Source organism: Plectropomus leopardus, chromosome 4 (assembly GCF_026936395.1).
Source record: "Plectropomus leopardus strain MGB_pleo_1.0 chromosome 4, ASM2693639v1, whole genome shotgun sequence".
In the NCBI taxonomy this organism is placed as follows: Eukaryota; Metazoa; Chordata; class Actinopteri; order Perciformes; family Serranidae; genus Plectropomus; species Plectropomus leopardus.
The window spans coordinates 18,294,161-18,310,968 of NC_142179.1; the positions used below are offsets into that span (position 1 = coordinate 18,294,161).

Here is a 16,808-nt window from a genome sequence, read left to right on the forward strand (position 1 = left end):
TGTTCAGATGCTAAGTGATTTTTAGAAAGTGCAGCAATGATCATGCTAACAAAAACACATTTTTCCTCAATTATATTGAAATGCCATGATTTATTGCAACAGATATTTACATTTTCCTTGTCTCTCTCTGTTCTTTTCCTTCACATTCTTGGGGATTTAGTCAGAGTGGGTTGCAGGTATGGAGGGCCCCGCATATAATGTTATAAAGGAGCAGCGAGTGGGTCTAATGTTTGGGAGTAAGCAAAGGGTTCTGTAACAGCAGCGTGGTTTATCCGTGTTTTGAAACCAAAGAGAAAAATCCTTAAAATGTTTACAGTTATCCATTATAAAGGTCAGTTGAATTTAATGTTCATGTTTAAAAACTCACCTGCACCCAAATAGGTACTTTATGTCCAGCGTCTGACATGATGTCGACTATTGAATTGTGCCCAGATTCAGGACAGCTTGACCTTTATCAACTGAAGTTCAACTGTAGATGTTATTCTCGCTTGGAAAACATTTCACTTTCTCTCTAATTTCAGAAACAAGAGCTTGATTCCCCAGATTCACTCAGGAGGAGCATCTGATTTCATGGTGGGCCTGCTTTGTTGTGGTGTCAAGTCTCTATGTGTGTGTTGTTTTGTGTAATAAAGAAAGAAAAGAGAAGGAAAAAAAGTAGAGATTTATGTACTGGTAGGATAATTGTTGGTGTGTTTCAGGTTTCAACTGTTTTGATCTTCCAAATGTGTTAGTCCATCCATCAAACTGTTCTTTTGTAGGTAAAGGCCCTATGTCACAGCTCATTTAACTTAGCAGGACACTCATTTAAAATACAAGAAGTGTTTTTGGTATTAAGAAAAAAAAACAAGGCCTTGAAAATATTTGAAAAAAGGCATAATTGGACATGCATCATTGAAAGTGCTTGAATTCATCCAAGAATAGAAATTAAGGTTCTTTTTGGCATCACTTTAGTAAAAGGCCTTAGGTCTGCATGAGTGTCTCCCACAGTTGTGTCATTGTGTCACACACCACCTGCCTCGAGAACGAGCAACTGTCATTTGCGTTCATGAGTGGTTGAGGTCAAGCAAGCGAGCGAGAAAGCATTAAGCGAACCTTCAGGTATGCCTGGAAAATCTAAATTTCAGAACCTGTGGTTCACCAAAGACCTTTACAAAGGCTGGCTTGTTAAAGGTCCATGGGACATCCACATGGTCCGACACAGAGCCTGAAGCAAATCCATAAAAAATCACACCATGGGCGAAGCATTGGCATGCCGTGTTGGGTTCTTCAAATTATGGGAAATTGGCCTGGAGATTTCTTTGAAGGTCCTTACTAGGGATGTCCTGATCTAGTCTTTTTTTTCTATTTTTTTTTTTTTGCCTTTATTTGAGACAGGACAGAGACAAAGCGTGAAATGGGGAGAGACAGTGGGGGTGACATGCCGCAAACTGCACACTGAAAAGTTATTAAAAATCATTCCAGAGTTTATGCTCGACAGTTTAATAGCTCTGCAGTGTAATACAATTCTTATGATTATTTTAAATTCTATTTTTTACAAAATAACAAAGTAAACAAACTAAAAATATTTTATATGGCTCTTGTTACAGTTCCACTTAGTGCAGCATTTGTTTTTTTCAACTAAAATATGTCTTTAGAAATTGCTCTTAAATCCAGTCAGTGTAGTTTTGTAATAAAAATACAGAACACTATAAATGAATAATGTAATCACAGTTCCACTTCAAAATAGTGTTATTGCTGAAATGTAACATTTACAGTAACAACAAATAAAAGTCACTCGCAATTCCGCTTATTACAGCATCATAGTAAAACTAGTTCACTAAAAACAAACAACATAAAGTTCAATTCAATGAAAGTGGTGGAGTTAAAATGAACATGAAAAAAATCAGTTTCTACTCATTTGTATAGCAGCTTTAAAACCTAATATCTGCTGCCAGAGGTGCTCTCCGTTTACGACACCTTTGTGATTTCGGACGTCTACAAAGGATTGGGTGTGGCGCATGCTCAAAATAGACAATCTTGATCATTTAAAATATGTGTTGACTGAGCCTAATATCGTTCCCTCCAATCTGACTGGGACGTCCCTTGTCCTTACATTTAATATTTCAAAAGGTGTGTGAGCCTGTTGTAAGAAACCAAACAATAACCCCTGACTAACAAGTGTCTTTTTTTTTTTTTGCAACACATTTAACCCGTGAAACTACACAAGTTGACTTTGCACAACATTTCAACCTCACAGCGTTGAGGTGAAAAAAGCAAACAGGCGTAACAGATTTGGTAACCAGGCAGGTAAATACATTTGTTCCTTGTTTTGAGTCTCCAGGTAGAGAAGGTGCATATACTGAGGGGTCTATACAGCCAGTAATGAGTCATATCCTTCAGACTGCTGCTCTCTATCTCAGACACCTCCTTAAAATTCACACTGCAACGGCCATCGCACACACATATACATCCACGTACAGACCCACACACACAGGCACAGCTCTAACCTGTTCATGACTCCATACTGTACTTCACACCTCTGGGGGTGTTTTCTGGGGAAACACATCACGTCAGTCACCAGCGTCAGCACGTCAATCAAACCTCTGCAAACACAGTCAACATTTTCTGGCAGGTGTAGCCAGCAGGGGTGGTCTGCCGACGCTGACTGACAGGATGCACTTTGGGTGAGTCCCTCTGCGGACTGTCAGCAAGTCGCAGAATAAATAGGGATATTTTCAGTAACAACATCTTATAGAAAACTAAAAGCAATATTCAGATAGGATACATGACAACTGTAGTTGTCCGGTGACCAAATGTGCATGAGGACTTTAAATGGTAAACAAAATAGTTTGCTTTAAATTGCATCTACGTCCCGTGCCAGAAAGGCAGTATCTATGTCATATTTAAAAGGTTTGAGCAAAGGGGAAAAGTTCAGCTGAGGCTACAGTATGGCTGAGTGATTTTTATTGGAGCTGGCAGGGGTTTGCCTAAGAGAATTAAAGCTTGATGTTTTGTGCTGCTGGCGTCAATATTGCCATTGTCTCATAGATAGATTCTCCGAATGTTTTGCATTACAGAAAAAAAGACAGCATCCTTTCATGACTCTTACAATGTTGAATTAAACAGTGAGTGTGTACATGTATACGCGGGGCAATTTTAATTTGATGAGCAAGTTAAATGAAGCCTGTCTGTGTGTGAGATCTGTTTTCCAGCTGAATAAAGCACACTGTGCTGCTTGTTATAAATGATACAAGTATCAGACTGGTTCTCTGCCTCGCTGCACTCAGTCTGCCTCCCTCGTCTCGGTCGCTGTCTGTCTCAGGGTTGTCTTCAGCATTTTCTGCTTTGAATAAGGAGTTTTGTTATATCTGTACTAAATTAACTGTGCAAGAAGGAAAGCAGCAGTGGGTGGATCTCTTATCTCCTTGTTTTTTTTGATTGTTCACAGATTGATAAAATGGCCTCCTCCGTTGTAAATAGTTAATATATCCACTATTGGTTAATCAGTTTATATTTTTTCTTTTGATTTATAGAAGATTATATTATAGTTTTGGCCACTTGGGAGCAGCAGAAACAAATTGTAAATATGATTCTGACAGAAGTTAATATAAATAATTTGGAGGCATGTTTCTGGCCACCTAATAAATGTAGGTCCATTATTCCCTGTCACTCTCTCTCTAAGCTCTATTTTTGGTCTCTACCAAGTCTTGAAAGACATTTCTGGCTCTTTAGCTGTTAAACTCTCCACTGTGTTCACAGGCAGGTTGCAGGTCTGCAGCTTGGTAGCCTAGGTGTCACACCATCCACCATCCCCTCCATCTCCTTCATCTCCCAATAATATTTAGCTCATATACGTGGAATCAGAACACGTCACTTTAGAAAGATTAATATGATTCATACTAAATGAAAAAAATCTAATATTTCCATGTGTTACAGAAACAAACACTGCCAACATTTTCTGCTGTCGATTGGGCCGTGTTTTCACATTTTAAATACATTGTTATGATTGGTGTTGTCTGACCAACAGTCCCAAACCAATGAAGTAACAATTTTATAAACAATTTGTTGATGGTAAGTATAGATGCAGGTTAAGCTGCTGTTTATTGACAATTTGATCAATCAGCTAATTGGTTCAGTAACTAGGCTACTTCAGACACATTAAAATTCTATTGATTTCCAAATTTCCCATTTTCCCATTATTTACCTTTTCCCATTTTCTTTCTTTTTCATATTTCCATATTTATCATATATTTAAGTCCAGTTCTGAAGCTCTATACAAATGTAGCAACTTAAGCTTGTGATACCTGTCAGAGGGAGACTACGGCCCGTAAATGAGTTGAATGGTTTTCATTGTAATTTAATCCAGCCTGGTCGCTGTGAATACATTTACAGAGCAGCTGCTGGCTGTGGAATACAGCCTTCTCATAGATGTGTGTGTTTAAAACAGAGAAAGAAAGTGTAGAAACAGAAAAACATCAAGCTAAAATAGAATAACAGACCTGTGGTACATGTTTGCCAACTTATAGTAACCTGTTTTACGTGCAGTTTCTGCTTGAGTCTGGCTGTATTTAAGTTTGGATCAGTGTTCATGTACATTTGGAAGGCGTGGACACTGGGCATCAGCCTGGTGAGCACTTTTACAATGTGGGTGGGGTACGCGTGTGTGTTCCCATGTGTGCGTGTGTGTGTGAGACCAGTTAACAGACGTGCCTCAGAGCAGTGATGTGTGAGTGTAGGGTAAAAGGCCGGGCCCGCTGAGTGATTGCCACTTTACCCATAAGTATGAATCAATCTTCTGTTCAGACATTTGGCTATTTTCAGACTTGCATGAATTTGATCATGTGTTTTCTTTTAATGGTTTTGTAGGATTTGCGAAAACCTCTATGGCATGACTGTTTTACTGCGTGGCTCTGCAGATGGTGGAGGGTGGGTGGTATGTCAGCTTGTAGAATAGTCTGAGATCAGAATAGGGTTCATTACAAACACTGAGGTATTTATCAAATGTCGTGACTTAGAAATGGAGTGCTGTGATTTTGTTAGCGTGCAGTTATTTTGCGCCATGTATAGAATGTATTTCACCAGGGCAAGTAGATTAACCCCCACCTAAAAATGTGTGTCCACATATGCAGCTGTGAAGAGTTTATATCCAGAGAGATTGTTAAAATGTGCTGTTATGTTGTGGCCCTGCTTATGATTGTGGACAGCGTGTGCAGAATTTGCATACACACAAGACTGATGCATAAAGAGAAGAACACACAAAAAGATAACCCCTGTGTGTTAATATTGGTCTTATCAGTTATGCCTGTCTGTACTGTACAGATTAGAAATAACATTCTGCTTTACCCAGTGCCCACAGTGCACAGTCCATTTTCATTCTCCGTCTCCTCCTCTGACTGTGTTTCCATCCTCTCCTGCTCTGCACTCAGCTTTTAAGTCCGGAAAATTATTTGGCTTCCAAATTTTTTGGTACCTGTTGAGCACTGATTGTAGATAATATACTTCAAATAAGTTGTTTTTAGGGACTAAAGTTTTCTGCCTCTGCGCCAGCAACAGCTGTGGCCAGAGGCATTATGTTTTCAGGTTGTCCTTCTATAAGTCTGTCCCATTCTTGTCAGTGTGTTATCTCAATAATTATTTGAGGAAATTCCTTCAATTTTGGCATAAACATCTCATTGGACTCAGTGATCAACTGACTAAAATTTTGTGGTCGAAGATCAGGGTCACTGTGACCTTGCATCCCTCTCATTATATTGAACGCAGTATCTTAAGAAGGCCGAAGGAATTTCCTCAAATTTGGCACAAATGTTCTCTACGTCTCAACATTGAACTGATTAGATTTTGGTGGTCAAAGGTTAAAGTCACTTTGACCTTGTGTCTGTCTCATTCTCATGAACGCAGTATCTCAGTCTCTCAGATTTGGCACAAACGTCCACATGTACTCAAGGATGCACTGACTTGAATTTAATGGTCAAAGGACAGGTTTGCTGCTGATGAAGTGATGACAATACAGATTCAAAAAAGTCAAATAAAGAATACTCAATAAAAAAACTTACAGTCAAAATTTCACTGTGACAATTAATGACGCTAATCTAAAGTGGCCACCTTGAAACTGTGGTGACTGTATAGATCTTCTGTGCTGGCAGGTTGAAGATGTGTGTGAAGCATACGTTTCACCAAAAAATGCATTTTATACCTTTTAATTGAATTCTTTTAAAGTCGTTACTACACATATTGTATCTGTCTGGACAGTAAACTGCAACTAAAATGTTTGGCATGGCTATACAACCATATGGCGTTTATTAAATTTGTGATGAAGGAAGTCCTTGAAGTAGTCGTGATATCTAAGTTTCAGTTGATGAAAGACTATTGACATTCATTTTATATTTGATCCTTGACACACTTATTATATAGCATAAATTCAAGTTGTGCATATGTGTGTGTGCTTATGTGTGGACTGGTTTATTTACCTGTGCTGTGCATATTATGCTTGTTTGTCTATGGCTTTGTCTAAATTAGCTGACACGCTGCAATCTGTCAGTCATCACAAAACATCATCTGTGTTCTCCAGACAACATTTTTCTCTCATCAAGGGCTCATATCAATGAGCAAAAGAGCTTATTGAGAGAAACATAATGAAGGATACCACAGAAAAGAGATTCTTCCTGCTTCTATGTCTAGATATTTCCACTGCAGGCCACTTTTTTTCTAGAGTCACCCTACCTGTCAGTGTTTTCATTGGCTATTGTAAAGCCGAGAGAGAAATGACAGTTTGTAGGAACTGAGTGAAAGAAGGGATTTAGGCAGTAATCCGCCTCACTGATCCTTTTAGAAACAACCAACTGTCTGGCACACCGCCTGGCTCTCGCCGCGACACACCTGCGTTTGATACCTGAAGGCTGGGCTGTAAGCTGACACCCACAGTGGCATTTTCTGCTTCCCACATACCTCAGATCAGATGTGAAGTAGATTGAAGCTTTTTCCCTCAGTTTGTAAAATGACTGGCTTGCAGGTGAGCTGAAGTGTACCCAGAGGGTAAATGTACACTGTAGCCATCACGTTTTTTGTTTTTTTTTGTTAATTTGTAACAGGGTTTTTCTGTTGAATTTTTCCAAGCTAATATTTGCAAGAATGCTCATACATGTCATGGTATAAGTTATTCTGCCCTTTCACTTTTCAGGTCATACCAAACAGATATGAGTATTTTGTTTGCTGATAATTCATTTTTGCCACACGATGATAGCAAGTGTTAGTTCAGCTTGTTTAAAACAAATGCTGTCTGTCTTTGGCGCAGCTGTTGCCAAAAAGATGAATTTGATTAATCTTGCTCTATAAATCTTCTATTCTTACAGTCAAGCATGGGCCTGGGTTATGTTTTCAGATTCTCTAAGAGGATGATTCTCATTCATGATCTTTCATCTGGCAGCTGCGCAAGCAAACTCAAGTTGTTTTATTTTTCTAACTCTGTGATGAGGTATATCTTTGCATATGTTTCATTTTAGTCAGGATAAGGCTTATGGTGCGTCATGAGTATTAGAGCATGTGAAGTTTTGGTCCTCAGGGATGTTTTTTACTGGAGCTGTGTGCGAGCTTAAAGAACTATTATTCTAGACTTTTTAGGCTCTCAGCAAATCACCAAAATGGCATGTCACTTTCTTTGTCAGGAACTGAATGGCACCTTTATTTGAGCAAATGCAGTAATTTTAATTTCTTTTTCCAGTGGTTGTGCTTTGCGAGATGTATTAAAGTTTGTAGACTTTTTTTTGATTTATGGACAATCTGGCCTTTTTAACACCTAATATGAATTGACCTCTTTGTCTAATGGTGGTTGTGACTATGGGGGATAACACATGCAGAAAAGGCCACAGACAGACACACAAAACAGACATACACACACACACACACACACACACACACACACACACACACACACACACACACACACACACACACACACACACACTCTGGAGTAGTTTATTGGGTGGCAATAAAAAGAAACGTTGTGTGAAATGAATCCAGTGTGAGTTACAGTGTTTTGGAGGCTGTGTTTTCTTAGAGATGAAGAAATGGACCCGCCCAGAGTGTCATGTTTATATAAAGAATATTTATTTGAGTTAAATTTTCCAACTCTACAGGTGGGAATCTGTAAGACCTGACGCTCCTCTTACAAGATCTAATAAAATGTGCGATCTTTGGCTGGCAACCTGTGTGTCTGTATAACAGAAAACACAATGTCACTATAAATGCCTCTTTTGTATGACTTGATGTATGTTCCATTTAACTCAGTACATCAAATAAAATAAAGACAAACACATGAAAGTGCTCAGCATAAAGAAAAGCTGACTCTGATTTATAGCCAAGGATTTGAATCATGTTCATTTCATGCTATTATATAAAACAATAGCAGTTCTTATTGTTATACAAGACATAAAAATGACAGGTGTACACGGTAACTTAAGCTCCAGTGCTGTCTGCCCTTGGGAAAAGACTTTTTTTAATGAAATTCTTTATCCTGTCTTATATATTAACAGCATTTAATGGTCCAGTGTGTAGGATTTAGGGGGATATACTGGCATAAATGGAATATAATATAATACGTACATTTTCTTTGGTCTATAATCACCTGAAAATGGCATTCTCTGTGTTTTTGTTATCTTAGATGAGCTGTTTATATCAACATAGGGTCCTAGTTTATGAAGATGGCCATGCTGAACTGCCTTGTTTCTACACTTGCCCAGAACGGACAAACCAAACACTGGCCCTACATGTTTTTGGGCCGGCCACTGTCATTAGAAGCCACTCCACAAAAGGCAGCTTTGGAAAAGCACTGTTTTTTGTTTTAAACATAAAATTGATTCACACAGTGTTTTTACCAGTTTTAATCCATTTGTTTAGGAGAGAAAGAGATCTCTGTGGATAATTTCATTCCCATGAAAAACCTGCTGAGTGATGAACACTGAAGCAGTTTTAATCGAGAGACGTTTCATCTGGTTGAAATTGGCAATGCTCACTGCAAGACGCTACAAATGACACTAAACCTGCACACTACTCCTTTCATAACATTTTCTTACTGTGTTTTCTTTGTGTGCACGCAGAGACTGCAGAGCTGTGTGACCAGCCCCATCTGTGAAAATGAAACTCGGTCTACATTAACCCACTTTCATAGGTAAGAGCAAAATAACTCATAAATCAATCAGTTAGTTCTGTCAGCTAACTACTTTGTTTGCATATATTATCTCTATAGGGTTATGATTTATGTTCTTGTGCTGCTCACGCTAAAATAATCCCTCAACACGCCAAGAAAATTTGGACTATTATGCTTGTCCAATAGCATATATTATATTTTAGGTGCCCTTCAGTACCATTTTTATGGGACACATTCCCTTGCAAGTGCTCTCTTTTAAATTGTTTTGATGTTATCGTTTTACCTGCTGCCTTAATAGTGGAGGGCTGGGACAAATTGACAAACATCTCTGTGCAGCCCAGTAGTTGCACATGATGTCTGGGCATAGTATTATTTATTATCCATAATAAACTATGAAATATCTTTTTTCAAAGTTGATGGCAACATATATCTCAGTGTAGATAAATCATAAATCTCCTTTTAGAGATTCATAGAATCATTTTGCCATCTTCGCAGTATTATCTATAATCCCTTGTCTCAAAGTGTTTTATATACACCAACCACTGAGTCCTGGAGCATAAGTGAGCAGGATGAAATTTATTGGATATTCGATAATACCAATTCTAAACCAGTTCTATTAAAATGTGATGTTTGCACACAAATCAAATAAAACTACTCAAGCATAAGGATGAGATGTGATGAGGTAACAGCAGATGATCTGTGTGGTCCAGGGTAGTATTCCTGCAAATTGTGAAGCCTCAGGCTCTCAACAAGAAAAAAATTGAGACCTAGGACCTCCTCATTACTTTCTCTGCAAATACTTGTTTCTGCAGGAAACCAGGCTAACCAAAATAGCCCGCAGCGTGCAGCCATGGTATACCCCTGAAGGAGGACAGCAGCAGTGAGGGGAGTCTGTCTCACGTTGCGTGTTTCTCCGAAATCCAAACTTGCCAAGAGCAACATAAAGATAGTGACACCATATACTTCATAAATTACTGTATATTTGACTTGTCCTAAAATATCTAACTTGAGCTGTAAAAGCTCTCTTGTAGGTGATCAGCAGTATTTTGCTGCTTGTTCCCTTTCCCTTGAGCACATTGTCCATGAACATAGCTCAGTGTCTGAGAAGTCTTCACAAAGATAGTAGTATAGCTCATTAAAAAAAATTCATGCACTTTTATATCTTTTTTTTTTGTCTGTTGAGAATTTTTAGATAACCAAATTAAAGCAAGAATTTTTGCCACAGCTTTTTTTTTTATAAATGTAGCTGTTTCCTTTGGGATTGCAATCAGTATCCTTAGCCTGCACTAATACAAGTGATTTAGCTCCAGTTGGCAAGAGAAAATTTATTGGTATCTTGGAGCATTTTATAGCCGCTGCATAGACAGCTGAGGAGGTTTGTATCGTCTAAAAGCATCAAGAGCTGAAACAGTGCTATTAAGCATTTAAAATTCCTCTTCTGTGCACAATCACATGCTTTACTAGCAATTCAATACCAGTTACTGAGACCAGGCCTGACTCTCAAAGCACAGAGACATATATATAATCATCAATAGCATTCTTGGATTTAATAGATGCTGCAGAAGTGCTCAATAAAATAAAAGAGGTCTTTGCATGTATAGGCAAAACTGGCATCTGGGCAAGTGTATTCTCCACCAGTGCGCGTCTGTTTCTTAGAGGACACTGGGCCATTCAGTCAGGACGGCAGGTGCTGTTTACTGCATTTACATATGGATGTTTTAAATGAGGACTGCACATCAGCCAGCAGTTTGGAATTTATTGAGCAGATGGTAGTTGGTTAGCAGAGTGAGGTGAAGGAGAGGCTCTCTTTGAGATTGTTTTGAACTGATAATGCCTCAAACATGAGGCATCCTGTCTGATTATGTCCGCATTCATGTGTCACCGAGTGTTTACACAGTGAAGTGATCCAGGTTGCCTTTACTCAGTTGGATGCTATCATCATGTTTGAGAGGGTTGTGGACTAAGATTGTCAGTTTCCTGGGATGCACTGTCTGCTGTTTTTGAGGATAAGGCATCTTTCTCCTCTGTTGTCCTGCGTGTTAGTACATTAGAGGGTACCTTGATCCATCTGGGTTGTGATATTTAGTGATATAAGTAGAGTCTTCATCTGTATGACTGTCCTTCGATTCCTTTGATCAACTTCACACTTGGAGGGTGTATTGCTGAGAGATATAAGAAAGTGCAATGTCGAGTGCAACCTCTTGAGATCTATGGGATATATATTTATTGGTGTGTTGAGAGGGGACCCCTGTTAACTGTTTTGCACAGCTAAATGGCTAAATAGAGTGCTAGAGTATGTTAAATAACAGATGAAGAAAGAGAGACAGGAGATGTTACATTGTAGCAAAATCAAACATTTCACGAGGCAGTGATATAGTTTTCAGGATGGTTTTCAGGATTCAGGAAGTCTTTAAGATGAGAATATGAACACGAAACCTTTGATTTTATTACAATACTCAGTGACATATAGGAACATGGTGGCCCCACTGCAAATAACTTTGTCAATAAGTAAATAATGATGATATCATTTCTCAAAGCAGTACAGAATTTTGGATATTATGCACTCAACCAACCAATTCAATAAAGCATAGTTTTTTGTGGTGGTATAATAGGTGGCCCACTGCTGTGTGGTGTCTGAATTTAACAGCAGCCTGGAACCTCTGGGTGTGAGACGCATGTTTCAGCAGGGCCATTACTGCTGAAACATGAGATGGTGTTTTCACGTACACAGTTATACACTCACACACATGAGAAAATGCACATGAACCACCCAACACACACACACACACACACACACACAGGTGTGCTGGCAACAGCATCTTTCAACATGATGGGGCTCTATCCACAGGTACACACTGAAGCTGAGAGAGTGTGTGTTTGTGTGTCAGTGTTAATGAAGAGAGGGAAGTAGCTATTGGTGAGGTCATGAACTTGCAAATGAAAAAAAGAAGCATCCTTTTGCTTTTCCATTACATCTTGCTCCAAGGACTTCTGTTGTGTATTTGTTGTAGATACCAAGCAGATTGTGCATAAATATTCTCGTCAATGGATAAAAGCTCTTGTTCCCATTATTTCTCTTGAGAGACATTATAAAATAGGTCAATTTCCTTTGCAGAGTTTGGCTTTATCATAGTAGGGCTTTCCAGTGTATTAAGCATATTGGCATTTGAGTAGCTGTCAGGAGTTCAGACATTAAACATTGAGGCCTTAGTATTATCTATACCAGATGAGTGAAGGTGATTGGAAACAAGAGTAGAAGAGTAAAAGACAACGCAGATAATATTCATGAATTATATATGTATTGTATTGGAAACACTGCACTTTTGAAAGTAAAACACATCATGCATATGACGAGGGAAGCATGTTTTTTGTCCCCAAGGGGGCACCATACTTACATAGTTTTTTTTTCCCAAGTTGCAATCAGATCAATCAATCAATCAGACTTCATTTGTATGTCACTTTTCAAATAAGCGAGGAAACACCAGAGAAAGAATTAAAGCTTTAGATAGAAAGATAAAAATAAATAAATGAGTAGAATTTTAACAGTAGAGGTAAACGAAAGGATAACAGCACAAATTAAAAATAAATAAATAAATACATTAAAAATAATAAGAATGATATACCAACTAGTAAAAACGTAAAACAGAGTAAAATGTAAATAAATAGTCAATAAATAAATAGGTGAAGTTCAATTAAAAGGTCAACTTAAGTGTCTTGGAGTGTTTTTCTCTTTGCACTTTGCAATACGTTAAAACCCGTTAAAGTTAAGTTTTTACTGAGTAAAGACATTGAAGGGATCCGCTCAGTTGCTTGAGCCAAGATTTTATCAGCCAGATCTGAAGTGCTTCTCACTCGTCGCTGTGTGTGAGCTGCTGTTAGGACTCTTTTCCTGTAAGCGCAGTTGCTCTCATCCATTTTTTTTCTCTCTCTCTGTCTCTCTCTGTCTGTTTTTCACTTTGTCTCTCTCTGTCTATCTTTCTCACACATACAGCTGCCCATACGCTTCAGCAGCCCACTAGCCTTCAGCAGCGGCAGCAGAAAGTACTTAGTGGTCTAAAAGAGGGAGCAGTGGGCTTTGTCGTAATCCCTGTTTGGGCTAGAACAGACTTCTAAATAAACTGCTGCAATGGGACACCACTGTTTACTAGCAGAGAGAGGATTGTATTCAAAGTGTAGCAGTGTTGTCTTTGTGGTCATTCAGCTGTGATGAACCCAAACAGAGTGAACGCCGGCATTGTGGAACTGCAGTGACGAAAGTAAGAGAGAGACACAAAAGTGGAGTTTTCACAAAAGCTTGAATAAGATTTGGTCTGTGTTTAGAACTTGCTCATTTGGGATAATAAGCTATTCTTAGTACTGTAAACGGTTTTAGTGCAACAGCTTGTGATCATCTAAAATGAGAGCTGACATGAAAACAAACGAATTACTTCCAAACCTCTGCCGCCACAAGATGTCGGTGCAGAGGAGAGGTGCAGGCTTGTGTTCAAAATATGGTTCTGCAAAACTAATGTTTTTTATGTAATTATTTCTCATTTGTTATTTTTCTTTTTCTGTTTTTGCGGGGCATTTTCCCTTTATTCATAGGACAGTTGAAGAGAGACAGGATAGGTGGGAGAGAGAGAGAGGGAAACAACATGCAGCAAAGGGCTGCAGGCTGGACTCGAACCTGTGCCGTCACCGCTCCGGCCTCCCTCGGTGGTTAGGGTTAGGGACTGTTCGTTACGCTAAAGGGGTGAAGGGGTGCTGCAAAACGGGTAAGGCATTTAAAAAATGCACTGAAGAGGGACTAGTGTGAGGGACATACAACTTGTAAAGGTAGTATTAATATTTATTTAAATAAAAAAGTTACACCCCAGCGTCTCCCCTCCTCTGATAAATAAAGTACAGCCCCACAACACCGGCACTGAAGCTAAGCGATGTAGACAGGGCTGCAGCAAAACATATTTTTACCACCTAAAAAAAATCAATGTTAGTTTAGGTTTACTCTATTTGAATATTTACTCCTCTTTACGTTCAACAATAGTTCAATGAGGCAGCGGTAAACCAGCAGCTCCGCTGTTCAGTGAAATAAAATGACTGTTTTTCTCAGTGAAGTGCGACCTTTTTGATATAACGGCTTGAAATCTCTGTCAGTGAGAGCTGTCTTACTGTAAGGTGAAGATATTCTAAATACAGCATAGGCTACACTTAAACTGATATTGATTTTTTTAGGTGGCTTAAACTAATCAATGAAGGCAGAGTTTGCTCAGCGCCATTTGATTATATTATATTTCTACCCCGGAATTACTGTAAATACACAGTTATGATTGACATAAAAGTGGTGGCAATCGTCTCATCTAACTTATGACAAGAAAGCAAATAAGTTCCCAAATGTAAAAAAAAAAAAAAAAAAAAGCCCCTATTTTTACCTACAGAGCACTATACCCAAACTGCAAAACACTGGTTTAAAACTTTAATTTCTATGTAGGCAAGTCAACACAGAAAAATACTGGCTACTGTTTAAGAACCAGTTATGCTTCTCCGAACTCTCTACATCAAGAGCATGAACAAAACAAAAAAACTGTGAAAAAGCATAACTGACAAACCAAGCCAACAAGTTTGGGGCATGCGTACCTCTACATCTTCACAGTGTACATGAACATGCGCACACTAAAAATTCAGATTGAAACATACACACACACACACACACACACACACACACACACACACACACACACTCACACACTCACATCGACCTTGAGGGTGTTAGCGGTGCTGACGTTTGTTTGGACGTTGCTTCAATTCCTCAGACTGCTGCGAGGTCACATGGCTTGACATCAAAGAAAAGAATTTCTTCCTGGGCGACACTGAGAGCTCTGGTGTTTATTCTAAAAGTCTGACTGTCTCGCTGTCTGTGTTTCGATCTGTCTGTGGCCGTAGCTTCAATCACGCCCGCCTTGCCTGTTTGTGTGAATACCTGCGTCTCTTGGTTTGTCTCTTTGAACACTATTGTCGCAGCACTTTTTTTAACGTTAATTTTCATCTTGGGTTGGCTGGGTATCTCCAACAGCAAGACAAGACAGACATACATTTCTATTTATTTATAAATCTCTCAATGGCAACTTGCCATCATATATCAAAATTATAAGGATTATTTGACTCATTTGAATGAAATGGAGCAATCACCAGTTTTCGCTAAATGGCATTCAAGTGAAAAGCACCCGAGATTTGGCCAAATCCAGTCACTCCACATTAGCAGGCATTGCTGTTGCTTCAAGTCCTGTGTGCAAACACTAAAAGTGGCAAAAATGCTTAAAGTTTTTGTGCTGCACGCATAATTTTACAACACACATTTCAGGGTAACACAATTGCACCTTTAGATCAATTTAAAACCATGATTACAAACTACTCACACTCGAATGCAACTGTTTTTAACTGCATTCTGTTGTTGTTTGTCTTATTATTTTGTGTGTGTGTGTGTGTGTGTATGTGTGTGTGTGTGTGTGTGTGTGTGTGTGTGTGTATTTGTATTTGTATTTATCCTGTTTTTATTGTATTCTTGATGTTGCCCTCAATGATTCCTAGACATTTACATAAAGGTTGAGTGAATGAATCGATGAATTATCACATATTAGTTTACAGTCTTTGTATTGTTTAATTTTGGCGATAACAATTCACTGCAGAGAAAGATGAACTGTGGGCTATGTAAAAGCATTTATTTGTTGCCGTGCATATTATGTTGTCAGCCCACTGCCTGCTAATGTGGAGTGACTGGATTTGGCCAAATCTCGGGTGCTTTTCACTTGAATGCCATTTAGCGAAAACTGGTGATTGCTCCATTTCATTCAATTTCTAACAAATGCTGTTTTGTTTAGCAACACGTCTTTAAACCACAGCCAACTGAAATATGGTTGGTTCTTGTGGTTTGGAGTGTTTTCCACCTGTCTTTTGTGAGTTATTGTGTTCATCTTCACACTACAAGTCTGGTCAGGATGAAGTGATATGTTCTTTTTTCCTGGCTACGGATCAACCAAAGGGAGATGAGAAGCAGAACAATAGGGCATGTGGGCTGCAGTTACACAACTGGAGCCAATCTGCAGAGCATATAGTAAAACACTTTTGATGCCACAAGGGTGCAACATGAATAATAATAAAGTTTGTGTAATGTGAGGAACTATAGTCTTTCTCCTTTGAGATCTACATTTAATGGTCTGATTGTTTTGGTACCAAGCTGTTTCTTCACTGCAGAGTAATTCATGTGCATGGTTTGCTGTGAGGTTTTCCCCCCGGGGATGTGTTTTGTTTTGATGTCCTCCACTACCGACTGATGAATGGCCACATGGAGAGCCGAGGGGGGAGGAGGGGACCTTTGGACATGTGAAAGGACACCTGTGGGGCTTTTAGGGGGCCTCTGCATGATGGACAGGGTTCCGCTTCAGGTGGCAGTAATTTCTCTAAGCCATGGGGAGGGGCAGTGGGGTCAGATTTAGTGTGTGTTTGTGGGCTGTGAGTGCGTCCATGGAGTAAGTCTTTCTGTGTCTTTGAAAATAAGTAAGAGTTGTGGCATTAATGTGTTGCTGTGTTTTTTTCTTAGCCGCCTTTTACTTATCATTATCTAAAGTGACTGCTCCCTGAGGTGTGCATGCATGTTTGTATGCATACATTCATACCCTGTAAACACTGTGTGTATGTGTGTGCACACTGGCCT

General features: G+C 39.1%; 1 protein-coding gene across 8 annotated transcripts in view; it reads left to right on the top strand.

Annotated features, from left to right (window-relative positions):
• bmpr1ba (bone morphogenetic protein receptor type 1Ba) overlaps positions 1–16,808 on the top strand; it is a 90,865-nt gene that overhangs the window by 19,732 nt on the left and 54,325 nt on the right. For 6 of the 8 annotated variants that reach the window (XM_088076689.1, XM_088076693.1, XM_088076694.1 and 3 more), the window contains one exon: positions 9,072–9,142. The exons of 1 other annotated variant lie outside the window; for it this stretch is intronic. The gene's annotated coding sequence lies outside the window, so the exon portion shown is untranslated. Of the gene's footprint in view, positions 1–521; positions 574–9,071; positions 9,143–16,808 lie in introns of all 8 variants that reach the window. One more of the 8 variants, XM_088076690.1, reaches the window with a different exon arrangement.